The following is a 13,595-nucleotide window of genomic DNA, read 5'->3' as shown; positions in this document are numbered from 1 at the left end:
GACTAACACTTAATTATATATCGATAAATGGTATACTGTGAATGGTTCCATTTTCTTTATTAGTTTGGTAGCAAGCTCATTTCAAAACTAAATCCACTGCATGGAGCACAGACTAACAGAAATTTCTCTGTTACTGAGAGGAAATTAAACAGCAGTTCTGAGGTAGCAAGAGATTTTGGAAGTTTGGAAAGTGAATGTGAGTGGGATGTATCAGTTGGATATTTGGTAATGGTGATATGGTGGTTAATATTAGTAGCCTTGGGATAAAGCCTAAATAAATACAATTTGTGGTTTTTACTTGCAAGAATTTTCAAAAAACAACAACAAAACCCTGAGCAAAGGCTTGAATTAGACACTTCTGAATTTTCCAGCATTGTTGTTAATTATTAAGACTGGTCTGTATATGTGAAAAAACCTATAGTGTATGATGGTATAAAAAACAAATACAGATCAGGGACAACCTGGGGAAACCCATCTGGCAAGCAAACTAGGTTTCTTTAAAAATATACAGTACGTCAATAGGCAGATAGATGCATATATTGATATGGATCTGTATATGAATATAAATATCTATATATAGATATAAATATAAGGTTTCCAAGAGTGTTCAGCATACAGGCATACTGTATGTTAAAAAAAAGCCAGTGGGTAAAAAGGTAACATATAGGGTGACATTCTTCTCTCTGATTCATAGTCACACTATGGAATGTGTATTGAAAAGGAGAATTTTGGGGACATATAACTATTTTATAATGTGAAAATAAAATGTGAGTTTGCAGGGTTTTCTTAATGAACACTTTGATGCTCATTCCATGCTCCTCTCTCATCTTAGCTTCTTTCAAATTTTTTCGAGTCTTTCACTTTAAACCTTGACTTTTGCTGAACATTGGCCTAATATTCCATTCAGTTTATGAGAATGTCAGCAGCCCAGAGAGTGTTAATGAAGAACCAGAAGTGAGAGGATTCAAAGTGCTGTTTTGTGCATCAGTCTGAGTTCCCAGTCTCTCTCACTCTCCCAAGACTAACCCCCTCTCTATGACTCACACAGGGTGAACTTCCTCCTTGTGCAGAGGACCAGTACTAGGCCTCTGCGCATCTTAAGTCTCGTTTAAGGCCCCACTTAAGATATCATTGGGATTCTCATGCTTAAAGTTAGACATATTTTAAGTATTTTGCTGATTTGGGACCTAAGACCACACTATAAGTCTTAAATGGGATTTAGGTGGCACGTAGGCCTTGTACAGGTCCTCAGCATGTGGGTGGGAATGTCACTAACAGTTCCTATCTTAAGAGTCTTCTGCTTTCCTCAAACACCAAACTCTTCCAACAGGGAGTTCGCCGCATGTAATATGGTCACATGTTCCATAATTAGATAGCATTATCTCAATATTACAGAATTCTCTATATATTATATTGGGAATACTGCAAATAGGGCTCAGTCCTGTGTGGTGCTGACTACTTTTAACTGTCATTACTTAATTGAGTGTTGAGAGTACATAGCACCCCACAGGGGCAGGCCCATACTGAAATAATGATACTTTGGAGAAGAAGGTGGTTAAAAATAATTCAACTAGACTGTTTTTTTCCTTTCTCCTGTCTTCTTTTCTTTTCTTTTTCTGTCTCTGACAGAGTCAGCTGCCTGGTCTGGAACATGCTTTAGCCTTAATAGCCCTCTGAAAAATAAAGTAATTTTAAAAAAAGTAATGTTCTTCTACTTTATATTTCAGCAACCATCATGGCTGCTGTGCTTGCAAAAAAGATTTTGAACTTTTTGAAGTTTGAAAATTTTATGATTTTGTCTTTTCATTTTTTCCTCTCCCTCTGTAATCCAAGTCCCATTGAAGTCAATGGGACTCTTGCGTTTGACTTCAATAGGGCCAGGATTAATGGCATGGTCCAAAGCCCACTGAATTCAATGTAAATTTTCCCATTGATTTCAAGGACCTCTGGATCAGGCCCAAACACCTTCTGAGCACTTGCATGATAAGAAGATAAGTAAGCAGGTGCACAACAGAAAGAATACAATATTTCAAAGGTTTGTCCAAGTGGTGGGTCTAATAATTAGCTGCAGCTCTATGCAAAGGTTACATTGAGCCAAAGCTTTGAGCTTGATTTGATACACCTTTTTTTTCTGAAATCTAACAGGCTTCATTCAGGGTTTGAATATGCAAAAACTTACACAGGATTATAAATACAAAAGAAAAAATATTGAAAAGATTCTAAAATATTTTCACTGGTACAAGTGAAAATAAAAATTTAGGATTTTTTTTTTAATTGCAATTTTTTTAACCTGTTAAAGACACCCTTTATGTAGTTTTGCAAAGCTGCTTTTTTGTTTTTGGGGATTTTTTTTAAACCCAGCTTTTTAGTCTTTTCAAGAGTCATATTGAACTATGCAGCTACAAATTACATGCTGATGTTAAAGGATTTGCAATTAAAATTATTCTACTCTTCTGTTATTCCCAAGTTGTGTGAAACTGAAAGCTCATATTAAAAGCAGTGTGTTTATTCTTGTTTCCTTTTTTCTTTTCTTTCTTTTTCTTTTTTTGTCAAAGTTAAGGACTGGGTTTTTGTTTGAAATGGGCTAAAATGGCGACAGTGGTTTTAACTATATGGAATGTCTTATGATTCTTAGCATTAAAAGAGGGCTACGTGTTCCAGTCAGAAAAAAAATATTTAAAAGATGTAAATTGTAATAATATATTAAATATTGTATTATTATAGCAAGTTTAGTTAAGCAACTAATACTATCTTTAATTTTTTACAGAGAACTTTGATGAAATAATTTATTACAATGGCTCACAAAAAATCATGTTTTCAAAATGACAGGGGAAATTGTTGAAGATTGTGAAAAAATACTAAAGCGATGCTCTATCAAGAATAAATGTAAAGATGCAAACAGTGAGTCTGACTTTTTGGAGGCTAGGGATTCGGGAATGTCATTAATTCCTTTTTAAACAGATGGGGATAATTATTTTTAAAAATATTCATAAAAAAGAAAACCTAAACAACTCCCCTCTTTTCTCCCATAAATAAATATGAAATCTCTTACCTTTTCTACCTGGACTGCAGATCAACAACTACCTATTTAGTAAAATGCTTACAATACAAGTATGAGGACTAAGGTTATTTCCTCCTGCTTTTCTAGCTTCCCGGATTACATTGTGCAGACATAGCAGGAGCTCTGTTGTGGCTAACCACTTGAAAATGTTTAGAAAAGAAAGAAAACTAGAACGAATGCAGAAAAAAAAATCTTATATTTTTAGGTTATGTATCTGTAAAATTTAAGTTGTATGAAATCTCCAACAACAAAAATACAGTGATTTTTCTACATACTGGTCATTCAATATTTCATAACAAAGAGTGAATTTATAAGTGGCATTTGATTCTTTGTCTGTCTGGTGGTCTCCTGGTTTTCTTAATCTTTGTATTACTCAAAAGGGGTTGACAAGAAAATAGCTACTCCCAGAGGTAGGTACATAAATGCTTATAACTTAGAACATGTTGATAAATTGGAGAGGGTTCAGAATAGAGCCACAAGAATGATTAACGGATTGGAAAACATGCCTTATAGTGATAGACTCAACGAGCTCAATCTATTTATTTTAACAAAGAGAAGGTTAAGTGGCTCAGGTTACGGGGATTACAGTTTGTAAATACCTACATGGGGAACAAATATTTAATAATGGGTACTTCAATCTAGCAGAGAAAGGTATAACATGATCCAATGACTGGAAGTTGAAGCTAGACAAATTCAGACTGGAAATAAAGTGTAAATTTTTAATGATAAGAGTAATTAACCACTGGAACAATTTACCAAGATCATGATAGATTCTCCATCACTTACAACTTTTAAATCAAGAGAGGATGTTCTTCTAAAAGATACACTCTAGGAATTATTTAGGGGATGATCCATGACCTGTGTTATAAAGGAGGTCAGATGAGATGATAACAATGGTCCATTCTGGCCTTGGAATCTCTGAACATATTAGGAACTCTATGCAGGGTAATATTAAAATCCTGATCCTGCGTCCACTGAAGTCAATGACAAAACTCCAAGTGAGAGCAGCCAAAGGTCCAAAATGAGTTTTATAAAAGGGAAATCTGTCAGTTGCAATTGTAGGTCAGCATCAGATGTTCCTGCAGACAACAGATGAAAGTCTACAGTCTTTTATAATAATGAGATATATGGAGAAATATGTGTTCTGCAAGGTAACCTGGAACCTGATAGCCTTGATGGTTTGATTATGTTGAAGAGCGGGCAGGAAAATGAAGTTTAACTGCTACTGCTAGGACAGCAAGACCATATGGAGAAAAATCTGGGGTGAAGAAAGAAGAAAATCCTCATCCACGGTTCGTTATCTATACTTTTGTCTGTGTTATCTCTGATAATTAAGATTATAGTTATCTTGAACCCACATTTCATTTGCAATGCCCATCCATAGTTTCAAAATCTTTAAGCTTCCTCATCTTAAACATATAAATGCAAGTTATAATCACATTATTTAAAAATGAAACACAATATGAGTGGTTTATTTCAAAAACAGTTTTATTACCTGTCTCATTTTGTAATTTAGTATAGTATGAATCTATTTTTTGCATGTCATGTATAGGTAAGGCAAGGAATCTCACTGAAACTCATAAATCAGGAGTAATTCCATTGAAGTCAGTGGACTTACACAAATGTAAAGTGATGTAAGATCATGATCAGGCCCCTGTTTCTAAACTGTAGGGGGGAAATCCTGGCAGCATTGAAGCCAAAGGCAAAATTTTCATTGATCTCTATGGAGCCAGGATTTCACCTTAAATATTCAAACTGCAATAGATATTGTAGTGAATGCCAATTATATAGTTCATGTTCTTAAATAGAAAAGCAATCAGAACACGGAATAGAATGTTTTTGTGATTGGATTTTTATTCATGTGTGGTAAACAATATGCATAAGGCAAAATAAAACTCATTAAGCACCTCATTTAGCAAGGCACTTAAGCATGTGCTTAACTTTATGCATGTTCCTAAAGGTCTGATCCAAAGCCCATATAAGCCAGTAGGAGGCTTTCCATTAATTTCAGTGAACTTTGGATCAAGCCCACTATGAAAAAAAATTCCCTTTACATAATGTTAGAAAAACACGACCTTTCTGTTTTTCTACATAAGCATATTTCACATCTTTCTTAATTTAACGTTCAGTGGTTCCTCATTTCTCACTAATATATAATAGGCTGAAAGTGATGGACTACATTCAACATAAGTAACATAAACACTTATCATCGCATATGCAGACCTGGTGTGTTTGTCACCTTCTGTGAAAGAAACAAACATTCTTTAAAATATGTATCCACGTCAGCATAGCTCAGGGATCTGCAACCTTTGGCACATGGCCTGTCAGGAAAAGCCGCTGATGGGCCGGGACAGTTTGTTTACCTGCACTGTACACAGGTTTGGTCGATCACAGCTCCCACTGGTCGCAGGTCGCCGTCTCAGGCCAATAGGGGCTATGGGAAGCGGCGGCCGGCACATCCCTCAGCCCGCACCGCTTCTCGCAGCCCCCATTGGCCTGGGACGGCGAACCACGGGAACTGCGATCTGCTGAACCTGTGGATGTTGCAGGTAAACAAACCATCCCATCCCGTCAGCAGCTTTCCCTGCTGGGCTGTGTGCCAAAGGTTGCCAATCCCTGGCTGGTCCTCCTCATTCTCTTAGTGTTTTTAATTTAATACTTCCTGAGCACTTACTCTCTGAAATACATCAAATATTTAAACATGAAGCAGTTATTTTTCTTCAAAATACATCAGACTAACAGTAACAACTTGTATATGAAGCATCCAGTTAATAGCACAAGAAGAGGCAACAAGTGGTTGAGTATAGATGTGGAAAATACTTTTCATGTTTGATTATCGCCTATAAAAAAAGTCTGAAATGTCCTTCAGCGTGCTCTATTTGATATCAAAATAGTCTAGAGATGAAAGATTTTTGTTTGTTTGTTTGTTTGATTGTGTTCCTTCACTGTTGTAATTAGCTGCAATTCAGGTGTGTGCAAACATTCTATGTATATGGACAGCTCTGCTCAATGAAAACATATGTTCAATTTGCAGCAGTGGGCAAAGCAGCAATCAAGATATTAGATTTTGTTAAGGAAAGGACAAGGGAAATGTGGGGGCAGGGACCATCCTTTTGTTCTGTTTGTATAGTGACTGGCACACTGGGGTCATAGTCTATGACTAGAGCTCTCCTGCCAGCATATAACCATCCCCAACAAGAGGCAATAGCTATGTCAGCAGGAGATGCTCTCCCCCATCATAGCATTGTCCACACCAATGTTTTTGTCAGTGAAACTTTTGTTGGCCAGGAGTTTGTTTTTTCACACCCCTGACCGACAAAAGTGCTAGTGTAGACATAGCCTAACAGGATGAATCCATCAATTTTGAAATGACCAGATGCAACCCAAGAAGGGGAAAAGGGGATCTGAATTAAAGAGGGGTCTGAGCTGCAACATTTGATCTAAATTTTGAAGACCCATAGCTCAGAGTAGATGGTGTATTCAGAGCTAGGGTTGTTCAGAATGCCAAGCCACGTGATTTTAGCTCAGTAAAATCTTGATCTTAATATGGCTTGGCATTACGAAGCTGGAGCTGAACTTGACAGCTGGCCCCTATTGCTACATCTACACTGCAATGAAAGACCTGCAGCATGGCCACAGCTGGCCTGGGTCAGTTGACTGGGGCTCAGGCTGGGGAGCTAAACAAATTGCAGTGTAGACGTCCAGCCCAAGCCCAAGTGTTGACATAGCATTTTTTAGCCCTGCAGCCCGAGCCCCATGAGCCCAAGTCAGCTGACCCAGGCCTGTTATGGATGTTTAACTGCTTTGTAGATATACTTTATGTCAGTTATGGGCTAAGTCAAAACCTTAGATCTGAGCACACCATCTCCTCTTATCTTTGGGGGTTCAAAATTCAAATCCAAATGTTGCGTCTCAGGCCCATCATGAATTCAAATCCCTTTTTCCCTCTTGTAGGTTGCGTCTGGTAATTTTAAAATGTCATAAATCAAAATGAACTGTAGAACAGCCACAGCTGTAGCAGAGAGGGTGTTGATCGGCTATTGGCGCCAAATTTGGGTGCCTGGAATCTTCAGACAGCTGCTCCGATGCCCTGGACTTGGCTTATGGCTGCGAGAGCAAGTCTTCTTATTTTTCTATTTCATTAGAGCTGGGGTTATGCAATGTATCCTTCTGGACTGAAAAATTGTTTTACTAGTATCACTGCCATCTTGTCTGTTAAGCCTCAGCCAGCTCGCTCTCAACTTAACCACTGTCTCAATCAGATACTTAGAAATCAAGGATACTATATTATGGGTCAGATATAAAATATGGTACTTTGCACCATACAGCATCGTTCATCTCGGGATATCCTAGTCCTTTACAAATATTAATTAATTAAGCCTCCCAACATCACAGGGAAGTGTGAAATTATTGTTTATCCCTACTTTACAGAAAGGAAAACAGGCACAGAGATGTGACTTCCCCACAGACACAAAGCTAGATAGTGGGAGCCAGAAATATGACCCAGGAGGCCTGATTCCTTGTCCAGTTCTTTAAGAGACAACACGCTATTTATAACTTACCATAATAGCTATGGGACACTGAGGGCTTTGCTAGATGGCAATTTAGTGTGCAGCAAGTTGTAGCATAAATCTACAGTGCACTAACCTGCCATGCACTAACTGGTCATGTCGGCACCCCACCACACGCAAATAATTCCCTCGTGCACGCTGACCAAACAGGAGTAGCTCAAAGTGCGTTAAGGAACTTTTAGTGCACCATAGAGGAACCATGCATCTCAGCTAGTATAGGGCATGTTAGTGCACTATCAGTTTGCACCCCGGCTTGCTGCACACTAATGTCCCATCATGACAAGCTCTAAGTGGTTCTTGCTTAGGACCTAGTGAACATTTTTCAATATTTTCTAATACATTTAGAGTTGGTATGCAATTATTAAATATTGAGTTTTATTCTCCTTTTATTTCATGCCACCAGCTCCTAATGAGGTTCACAGAAGTTAGATATTTGCAATGAGAGGAAAACTGCCTGCTTAAGTAGAACTCATTTTTGCACGTACATTATGATGTTTTGAGCTAATAATGCATTAGTTCAATCTGCCTGGTCTTACACCATCTCTGGAATCTTACTCCTCACACCCATAGCCTTTTTGAAACATAGGGAGCTGTACCTTAAAGTATATAGTGCTTCCCCAGTGCTATTAAAGAGGTCTTCATTTAGGCTCATTGACTGTCAAATACTCATTTACCACTGAAAAAAGGACCAAAATAAGGCATTTTAGCTAATTTAAGTATATATTTTATTCATTCAGTAAAATTTAGGCGGAGGGGAGGGAGTTCTATAAGTACATTCTATTTTTTTTTCATTTTAAGTTACAGTCCTTTATATATTTTTATTCAATAAAGATCATGCCAGTGTGCTGCTCACTCCTTGACTCTGTTCTTTCACTAGGTCAAATTCAAGGCTACAGTCCTCATGTTCTAAGCTTTCCATTGGGTCTGGTCTGTTATCTGAGAGGCCACCACATCCTGCATGACCCTAACCTCTCATGACAACTGTATTCCACTGGTTCCACTTTCATTCCTGAGGTTGTGTGTGGGAGAGACAGAGCTTTCTTCGTGACTGGCTCACAAGTGTGGAACCCTCTTAGAAGAGATCAAAGATGCAACAAGCCTCATCAACTTCAGGGCAAACTGTAATGCACTCATAGTTGAGCCTTTCCGCAGTAATCCCTGCCCCCATCAGAATCCCATTTCTTTGTTAAAATAGCCACATAACTCACTCTTCAAAGGGGAAAGGTTTTTACTTTAATAAGCATGTGGTGATTGCAGTCACAAGCAGAGCACAAAGTCTCATTGAGGACACACATGTCCTCGTGTGTTAGGTGTTGTACAAACACATAAAAGACCACTCTTCCTCAAAGATCTAATGAAAATTTTCTGATGAAACTGTTTTTCAGTGGGAAATTGGGTTTTCAACTAAAATAGTTTCTGTTTTCCATGGAAATTTTTGATATTTTGTTGAAAAAATGAACACCCAATAACTGACATATTTTGCTCAAAATCCTAAATATTTTGATTTGGAAATGTTGCCACAGTGCCTCACTGGAAGTGTAGTTTGTTTTCCTCAAGTCCCCAGTCCCCTCTATGGGCTCAGCTCCCTGCCCAGACTACATCTCACCACGGCCAGTGACTCCAAGATGCAATGCTTCCTCTCTCCATCAGGGGAGATGGTGGTGAATGATGGGAGATGTACCCCAACCAATGAGCTCAACTTGTAGAGGAGAATGTGAACATGAAGCAGCCCAATTACAACTCCCATGATGAAGCATTTATTAATTAAAATATTTTAATTTTCAGCCAAAAATATTCCGTATTCAAATTTTCACCAAAAAAAATCAAAATTTTCTATGGAATAAAACCACATTTTCTGACCAGCTCTAGCTTAAAATGTAAAATAGCACAGTGATTTCACATTCAGGAATTTAATCTTCTGATAGCTCATGCTCCATCATCCCTATCATTTGAAACAATTAGGCATTTGCTGGTGGCTTAATAATGAAATTTCATTTCACTTTCAATTACAGTAAGTTTAACAGGCAGATGGTATTGAATTTATCGTATGTGGGAAAGGGATTTATTTCCCCCCTATAGTTTGACTTCCTGATGAATTCTTGCTCATTGAGTCTCTGTTTTTTATATCACTAATAGAAGTTTCCCTAGTATCTAAGAGTACATACTGGATTAACAGCAGGAAATAAAATTTGAAACTGTTTTTTTCTGTATATTACCTGCATTTACCAGTAATCTTCACTTCATACGCGACAAACTGAAGAAATTTGAATTGTAAAATTATATCCAATCTGTCCACTGAGACAAACCATTATCAAATGAAGGGGCTCTTTCACTTCATAAATAAGTTTCTTTTAACTCTCTCAATAGTTTCATCCATAGGTACCGGCGTTAACAAATAAGAAAATTAAAGCCTAGCTTGTAAAAACATAATCAAGAGAAGAATGCATATAAAAATAAACAACACAAGACAATGAAAAGATAAACTGATGATGTCTAAATGTAGCAAAATAATTTTAGAAACAAAACATTCTTATCAAAATACAATAACAGAAATGCAAATTATTGCTCGCTACTTTCATTGTAACAGTATTTCCCACATGAAAATGATGATTATAGGACATCTAGTGGCGCAATGCATATACTACCTTGTTCTGTGTAAATTGTTAGGTGATAGTTACATATGAAACATACTACAGACTTCATACGTTACTACTGACTAGAGTTGGACCGGGATTGAAATACCTGATCCATTTGGAACCTGGGGAACTACAGATCAGTCAACCTCACTTCAGTCCCCACAAAAATCATGGAGCAGGTCCTCAAAGAATCCATTTTGAAGCACTTGGAGGAGAGGAAGGTGATCAGGAACACTCAACATGGATTCACCAAGGGCAAGTCATGCCTGATCAATCTCATTCCTTCTATGATGAGATAACTGGCTTTGTGGATATGGGGAAAGCGGTCAACGTGATATACCTTGCCTTTAGAAAAGATTTTGATACAGTCTCCCACAGTATTCTTGCCAGCAAGTTAAATAAGTATGGATTGGATGAATGGATTATAAAGTGGCTAGAAAGCTGGCTAGATCATCGGGCTCAATGGGTAGTGATCAACGACTTAATGTCTAGTTGGCAGCCAGTATCAAGCAGACTGCCTCAGGGGTTGGTTCTTGGACCGGTTTTGTTCAACATCTTCATTAATGATCTGGATGATGGGATGGATTGCACCCTTATCAAGTTCACAGATGACACTAAGCTGTGGGGAAAGGTAGATACGCTGGAGGGTAGGGATAGGGTCCAGAGTGATGTAGAGAAATGGAGGATTGGGCCAAAAGGAATCTGATGAGGTTCAGCAAGGACAAATGCAGAGTCCTGCACTTAGGACAGAAGATCCCAGGCACTGCTACAGGTTGGGAATTGACTGGCTAAGCAGCAGTTCTGGACCTGGGGATTACAGAGGACGAGAAGCTGGATATGAGTCAACAATGTGCCCTTGTTGCCAAGGAGGCTAATGGCATACTGGCCTGCATTAGTAGGAGCATTGCCAGCAGATCGAGGGAAGTGATTATTCCCCTCTATTCGGCACTGGTGAAGCTACATCTGGAGTACTGTGTCCAGTTTTGGGTCCCCCACTACAGAAAGCATGTGGACAAATTGGAGAGAGTCCAGCGGAGAACAACAAAAATGATTAGGGGCTGGGGCACATGACTTATGAGAAGACGCTGAGGGAACTGGGCTTATTTAGTCTGCAGAAGAGAAGATTGAGGGGGGAATTTAATAGCAGCCTTCAACTACCTGAAGGGGGTTCCAAAGAGGATGGAGCTAGGCTGTTCTCAATGGTAGCAGATGACAGAACAAGGAGCAATGGTCTCAAGTTGCAGTTGGGGAGGTCTAGGTTGAATATTAGGAAAAAGTATTTCACTAGGAGGGTGGTGAAGCATTGGAATGGGTTACCTAGGGAGGTGGTGGAATCTCCATCCTTAAAGGTTTTAAGGCCCAGCTTCACAAAGCCCTGGCTGGGATGATTTAGCTGGGGTTGGCCCTTGCTTTGAGCAGGGGACATGGACTAGATGACCTCCTGAGGTCTCTTCCAACTCTAATCTTCTATGATTCTATGATTTGGCTACTCCCTGGTGTTTCCCAGAACAGTATTTAACCTACTAGTATACAAAACTGTGGTTTTAGAGGGATAGGGAACTGCCATTGTTCTGTATTTCTTCTGGAAGTGCAGACTTTACAATATATTATTTCCAAGCGTGACCTGTTTCAAGCTATGGTAGTGAAGTCATCTGGTTCAGAGGGAGATTGATGGGAAATTGCATAGCTGCTCTTTAGGGCTTTAAGGGTGGCTGTATAACTCTCATGAGGTCCAAGGCTCTAGAATCTCAGTTTTTATTTTTTAAAAAAATTTATAGTCCTTATGGTTGCAAGGATCACGTCAAACCTGTGACCTGGGAATAAACAACCAGTCTGCAATACAGCTGGTCAAAATATTTCAAATTGCAAATATTTTCCACACAAAAAATTAACTTTTTTTGACAGCTCTAGACTACAAAGAGCCTGAAACAAAAGTTCTGAGAATTGTGAATTGCCCCAGTCATCTCAGTCAGAGTCCCATGATTCTGCAGCTGTGGAATTTGGCATTTTCCTAAGATACCATGGAATTCCACATTTTTGCTTCAGAAGTCATCACTTTCCTGCAGCCATGTGCCCAGAGTATTGGAAAATGCAGATTCACTGAAATTGAAACATTCCACAGGAATGGAACGACTTTTATTAAACTTTTGTGGAAACCAGGCAGAAATCTGCCTGTCTCCCTGGCAGCCCACCTGGAGGCAGCTGAGAGCTTGGCACTCCTGGAGGTCTTCCCATCCATGGCAGAGAACATGGCATCCCTAGAGTAGGAACCCCAGTATGAACTGGGAATCTCAGGAATTCTAGGCTCTCTGCTTAGTGACAGGGGACTCCTCAGGCTGCCCCCCACTCTGGGAGACACCCCACCGTGTCCTTGACTCCTCAGAAGCAACCCATGGAGTTCGGGCAGCGTGAAGCCTCCTGGGGAGCTGGGCAACCAGTGGTTCCATTTCATCTTGAAAAAAATCAGCTAGACACCTTTTGGAATTTCCTTTTCTATTTCTACTTTTGGTTCTGAATTGGAACAAAACCTTATTTTGAAATGCTGAGATTTCCCCTGGAATTTTTCTGTTTTTGACCAGCTGTAATCTCATCCACTGGTGGTGGTTTTGTGATGTGAATACCAGAAAAGGGATTGAAACGATCATCTCATTGCAACTGAAACCCCCCATCATACAATACCTTTGGTAACTACCAACTTGTGTCACGTCTGAGTCAGAAATCTTCAGGGGTTGCTGAAACTCAGCATGGACAGCAGTGATTAGTGGCAAAGTAAGGTAGCTAGATCAGTGTTTTCAAAAAATTTTAAAGCTGAGCCCTACTTCAGAAAAATAAAGTCAATCCTGTCCACCTTTATCCCACAATGTGTTGTTAAAGGCCTACCCAAATTAAGCAGTCACTCAAGCCTTGTCTTCAGTCAAAAAAAAAAAGTGTGTTTTTAACTTGAGTTAGGTAACTATAAAAACCTAGTGAAGACAAGGCTGCTTGTAGCACAGGGGAGATTAGGGTTTAACTCAACCTGCTAACTCGTGTGAAAACTACAACTAAGGTTTTACCTCAAGTTAGGTAGGTTCTCTCCAGAGTTAACTTGGGTGACTGGCACTTGGGCATAAGCATCCATGTTGGCCTAGCTTGGGTATAAATGGCCACACTGCAAAAACATGCCTGAGTGTGTCCACTTGACTTCATCCACACTGGTGTTGTACTAACCTGTGTGTTTTGCTAGAACTTCTGGGGGTCCATCTAGGGTGACCAGATAGCAAGTGTGAAAAATTGGGCCATTCTATTTTGGGCATGGAGGGATAATAGTTGTCTATATAAGACAAAGCC

The sequence above is a fragment of the Caretta caretta genome, chromosome 1 (genome assembly GCF_965140235.1).
Source record: "Caretta caretta isolate rCarCar2 chromosome 1, rCarCar1.hap1, whole genome shotgun sequence".
Taxonomy (NCBI): Eukaryota; Metazoa; Chordata; order Testudines; family Cheloniidae; genus Caretta; species Caretta caretta.
Note: the sequence above shows the minus strand (reverse complement) of the source record.